Here is a 6,006-nt window from a genome sequence, read left to right on the forward strand (position 1 = left end):
AGATACTATCCTACCTCAGATTTTTTGGATGCTAAACTTGGTAACAACCCTAGTTATATTTGGAGGAGTATCCTCGCGGGGTACCTATACTCAAGGAGGGGGTAGCGAAACGGATTGGCGATGGTAAGCACACGAATATATGGGGCTCTCCTTGGCTATCTGACAGCGTTAATCCTTCACTTAACACACCATTAATGGAGGAGCTGAAAGAGGCAAAGGTGGCAGGATTATTGGACGAAACTGGAACATGGGATATTGAGGTGATTAACGACTTATTTCAGGCGGAGGATGTACCCAGAATACTCTCAACTCCTATCTCCCCTGGATTTGATGATGTGTGGTATTAGAGAGGAGATCTACGAGGGAAATACTCAGCCCGTGCAGGTTATCGCTTGGTAACGACTCTTAATACGCAGGCTGATTTCCAAGTTCTCTTCCGTGAGTGGAATAAACTGTGGAAACTCCCTGTCTCTGGTGCGCCCCGAATGAGCTTGTTTGGAAGAATGTCCAGTCGGCTGTGGACGACATGCGCAGGCAGATTATCATCTTCTCAAATCTGTGGCTGCAAGCGTATAATAACCTAAGCGAGGTCAGTAATACCATCCCTACAAATGGCGGTGTTCTTAATTCTTGGGTTCCTCCTCCGGTCAACTTTCTGAAATGTAATATGGATGCAGCAGTTTTTGCCGATCACAGCTGGAATTCTCGTCATTCCGACCAACATTTCCGTCCAATCATAATTTGGTCGGTAATTTATTAAAATCTCAACTTTCCATCGCCAAAGATAATTGGACGGAATGTTGGTCGGAACTTCCGTCCGACATTTATGCGTTGGACGAAAATTCCGTCCAACGTTTATTGTTGGGAGGAGATTCTATCCAACCTATAGTATTGGTCAATAAATCTGAATAGCTAATAGGTAAAAAGTAAAAACATTAGGTATTTTAATTTCCGTCCAACAAAATGCTGGATTGAAAATTAAAATATTTCAACATCAGTAAACCACCTAAGCGGGAAATACATAAATTTTTGGAATAGATATCTACTCCACTCTTCCAAAGTTTGTTCTCTCTTTCAAGACAACACTTCTTTCTCTCTTCTTTTTCTCTTCTTTTTCTCTTCCAGGGCGACGGAGGGCGATGATCGGCATGAGACCACAGATCTACGAGAATCACCATCTGCGACCATCTACCAGCGATGACCTGCGTGAGACCATAGATCTATGAGAATCGTCAGCGGCAAGAGCGATGACATAAATGAGCTTTTTTTCTCGCTGGATTTCTGCTCCGCGGCTGCAGAACGCCCCACTTCGACGGTCCTTCGTCCTCCAAGTCTTGATTAGCCAGATCAAGCAGCGATTCCGTTTCTATTGACGTTAACACCATCTATCTTGGCGGAAAGGTTCCATTTTCTTACGTATAATATTTGGGTGTGCGTGTATTGTTGTGAACTGCATTATGTGCTATAAGCCTATATTGTGTATGAATTGCATTATGTACTATTGAATGTTGATTGGATTTGAAGGAATTAATCTGGCTTGTACCCGTTCAAGTTTTTAAGTTTGCAAAAAGGCTTTTCATTTTTCATTTCTTTGCCATAGGTTCCATTTAGGTAATTCAGGAATTTATTGGTTTTGGATTCCTATGAGAGAAAAGGAATTTGGGGTTTCATTTTTTTTCCCATTACTTCGTATACAATTTTCGGTTTAATGAAGTAATGAACAAGTAAACTCCTTCAATTTTGTCGCAAAAGTTTTCCATTTTTTTCTGTGTTAGATTACATCTACATGTGCATGAAATGAAATTATTAATTCTCTCTGTTTATGTATTTATTTATTTGTTCATTGTTTCTGTCATCTCTCACTATCTATTGACATCTTCTTCTTTATCATTAGGCATATGGGGATTCATCATTCCAGGACTGTAAGTGAGCATCAGAAGAAGCAGTGGCTGTCATTGTGAAAAACTTGCAGGCACTTCCTTTTCTGCTTGTGCTTCTTGTTGGATCCTGGTTATTTATTTTTATTTTTTGCACTTTATCTTTTCTGTATATTTCCTGTCCTCACAGTTGTAATTCTTGTTGTTCTTATGCATGTTCAATCATATATAAAGTCAAGGACCATTAAAGATGCATGATAGGATTAAATTTCCAAAACAAAAAGTAGATGAAACTAGTTTTGCTGTTTATAGATGAAGAGAATTTCATAAATCTAATGAGTTATGAAATTGCCTTCTGTAAAATGAAGGATAAAACTATTTTCCAACAAATTATTTTCTTCAAATTTGAAATCATTTATTTCACCTTTAGTTGGCATGTGTCCGTGAGTATTGCTTACATGTAATAGTGTGTTTAGTATAGAGAAAGAAGATCATTCAGCATGTCTCCAGCTTTTAAATCTAGGTAGATACTTTAAGCATAATAGAATTATGTAAGTTCTTAGAGAATGAACATGTTTTTGTCGTTATCCCTCCTTTTGTAACTTTCTTTGTCCCATTTGGGGTAGAGGATCTGACTTGCTCCTTTTTAAATTTAATTTTTTTTTTTTTTTTTATAAAAAATTCCCATAACTTACTAGGTGAATTCTTAATATATGCATTGCTTTCAGGGAAAGGTATTTTCAGATTCTGAATCCATACAAGCTAGGGCTGAGGCTGTGATGCTCCTTAAGCAGTTAAACTACTCGGTATGTATTTCTGCATGGTAAAGCAAAATACGATGCAATAAATTTTGTTTAGTGTTCACCACTGTTGTAGTAAAAATGTTATTTTCACTTTTGCAGTGCTATATTGTCTCAATAAAAAAATTATTTTCAGTGCATAAAGAGGTGTTTAACAGAATCATGCCCTTCTAATATGTGTCATTTTAATGAATTTATAGAATGTGCCTAAAAGGAGTACCTCCTGTATAATATAGAAACTAATATTATTCTTATGTTAATCATAACATGACTCCTAATATTTCTACTTGCTAGGCATTAATAGGGAATTACTGTAAGTTCAAGCACATGAACATCAATACAAACATAATCGCATATAATGTCTTAGACTATATATTTCTGTTGTTAATGAAATATGTTTTTTTTTTCTTCTCTCCATATGCATCTCCTCTATATATGCATGCTGAGAAAGCTCTTTACTCTTTAAACTTTCTATCTGTTTGTCTGACATCAATGTTTTAGTTATTTATTATCAGGTTGAGAATTTAAATGTACAACTACATGAAAAGTTAGAACAGTTCCTTGTGGATTTCCACCTTGAATCTAAGGAATTAATGCACGGCTCTTTGAATCTTGATATGCCCCCTGATCATGTAGATCTTTCTAATTCAACTTATGTTGATCAGGTAAGTTAAAGAGATAGCTTTATGTGTTTGGAAGTCTCTCACACCTTTGCTACCGCTGGATTATATTATTTAAAAGGGTGCATGCATGAACATTAATTCAAATAATATCTTATTAGATATATGTGGTGTGGTGATGTTTGTTCACTTTTTTAAGTACGTTTATATGTGGTGGGGGTGATGTTTGTTCACTTTTTAAGTTTTTGTTGTTTGTTTGTTGTTTGATCCTTGCTTAAGAACAGTGTTCTGTATGCTAAATCATAGGCTTTTATACGTGCATTTGCGGAAGCCTCTGATTCTGCTGAGTAAGCTTCTGATTGCATCCGAGCTTCATACATTGCCATTGCAGGTGGGAGTTTCATTTTGTTCAGTACTTGAGATTCATACCACATATCTTTGTGATAGTGCCTCTCAAATAGTGATCTATTAATCTTTTGTATGGAGTATTCTTATATGTTTGTTTTTATTTATTTATATTCTTCTTAGTTGGTGAAGGTCTACACTTCATCAAAGTCATTGAAGAAGAGGGTTGCGGATGTTGCATTGATCAAGCCATTGAAGTAGTGCCGGATTTCAAGGCTTATTTGGGTGCAGCGAGCATACTTTAAGTAGTATATATTTTTATGACTTGTGTGTGTGTATGGTAATAGTCTATTGTTGGAATTATTATGAACATTACCATAATTTTTGTTGTAAATAATTTTGATGTTTAAATATATTTTCAATTTTCAATTTAATGTGTTCATTAATTTGTTGATGACATATAATTTATTAACAACATGTATAAATAAAATTATGGTAATATAAAAATAATAAAAACATTCTATTATGATTTAGGATTTTCCTACCAATAGTTGGAAGGAAAATAACAAAATATAGTAGGTGAGTTTTCCGTCCAACGTTGGGTCGGAATCTCCAACCAACGTAAGCAGTTGGGCGGAATTTACGATGAACACACGTAGTTGGTCGAAAATTCCCACGTTTTAAAAATGGTGGGTTACTTTTCGGAATTTCTGTCCAATTTTTGTTCGTTGGACGCTATTTCCGACCAAAAATTGTAGTTGGACGGAATTTTCCACGGAGGTTTTTCCGAACGTTCCTTTTGGTCGGTATGTTGGACGGAAACGTCGTTTCCGACCAAACGCGAGATTTTGGGCGGTAATTCGTGATTCTAATGGAAGGTTTGTGGTAGGCTATAATGCTAAACTAGATTGTGGGCGTAATCCATACTTGGCGGAAACTATTGCAGTCAAGGAGGCGTTGTCATGAAGATTGGGATTCAAATTCTTGAACTTGTGATTACAAGTTTGTATTCTTAACCATCTTGGCTAGGTTACCCACATAGCTTCATATTAATTATATATATATATATATATATATATATATATATATATATATATATATATATATATATATATATATAGAGGCGAGTTCAGGTGCGGCGGTGTCCTTAGGTGCGGCGGTGCGGCGTCACCAATAGTTCAACAAATATACACCATTAACGTTAGAAAAATACACCATAAAAATACACACAAATTAGGTACGCATCACCAAAAATACACCATTAGGCGTGAGAAAAAACACCATACAGTGTTTGGAAATACACTATTGGGGTGGGATGAGTTATATGGTGTATTTTTTGGGTCTGTTGTGTATTCTGTGATTTTTTTTGCATTTCATTGTGGTGCGTTTCCCTTACACTGTTGGTGTATTCTGTAATCCCGCCGCACCGCCGCACGGGAAGTGTCTGCCGCACGGGAACTTTTTCCTATATATATATATATATATATATATATATATATATATATATATAGGCGGGTTCAGGTGCGGCAGTGTCTTACGGTGCGGTTATTTCTTACGGTGCGGCAACACCAATAGTTCACCAAATATGCACCATCAACGTTAGGAAATACACCACACAAAACAGAGTAAACAGAGCACTGCATCACCAAACACACACCATTAGGTGTGAGTAAAAACACCATACACTGTTCGGAAATACACCATTGGGTGTGGTGAGTTATATGGTGTGTTTTTTTGAGTCTGTGGTGTATTTTGTGATGTTTTATTACATTTCATTGGGGTGTGTTTTTATTACACTGTTGGTGCATATTGTTAACACTGTTGGTGTATTCTGGAATTTGACCGCACCGCCGCACCGTAAGACCCCGCCGTATATGAGCGCTCTTCTATATATATATATATATATATATATATATATATATATATATATATATATATATATATATATATATATATATATATATATATAATTACATTCATGTAAAAACAGGGCTTAAAATACAAACGTGTGGACATTTATGGATCGTTGGATTTTGGGTATCTAAGGTTGTGATTAGTTTTTATGATTTTGTGTATTGTCCGCCTGTCTGCACTGTCGTTCATGGACGTGTGCATGTCGGCCCAAATATTATGGATTCACATATACATACTATATTGGATGTGTGCATTGTCATCCACGGATGTGTGCACACCCGCATTTAGGTGTGTGCACGGTATATGTCCACATGTTTGTATTTTAAGGGTGTTTCCATGTGAATGCAACCCCACACACACATATATTTCAATGGGAACAATAACGAATGGTTAGTTTTGTATTATTGGTTAGTCTAAGGATTGTAACATTGAAATAATTTACCCATAAAA

Source organism: Ipomoea nil, unplaced genomic scaffold, assembly GCF_001879475.1.
Source record: "Ipomoea nil cultivar Tokyo-kokei standard unplaced genomic scaffold, Asagao_1.1 scaffold0869, whole genome shotgun sequence".
Taxonomy (NCBI): domain Eukaryota; kingdom Viridiplantae; phylum Streptophyta; class Magnoliopsida; order Solanales; family Convolvulaceae; genus Ipomoea; species Ipomoea nil.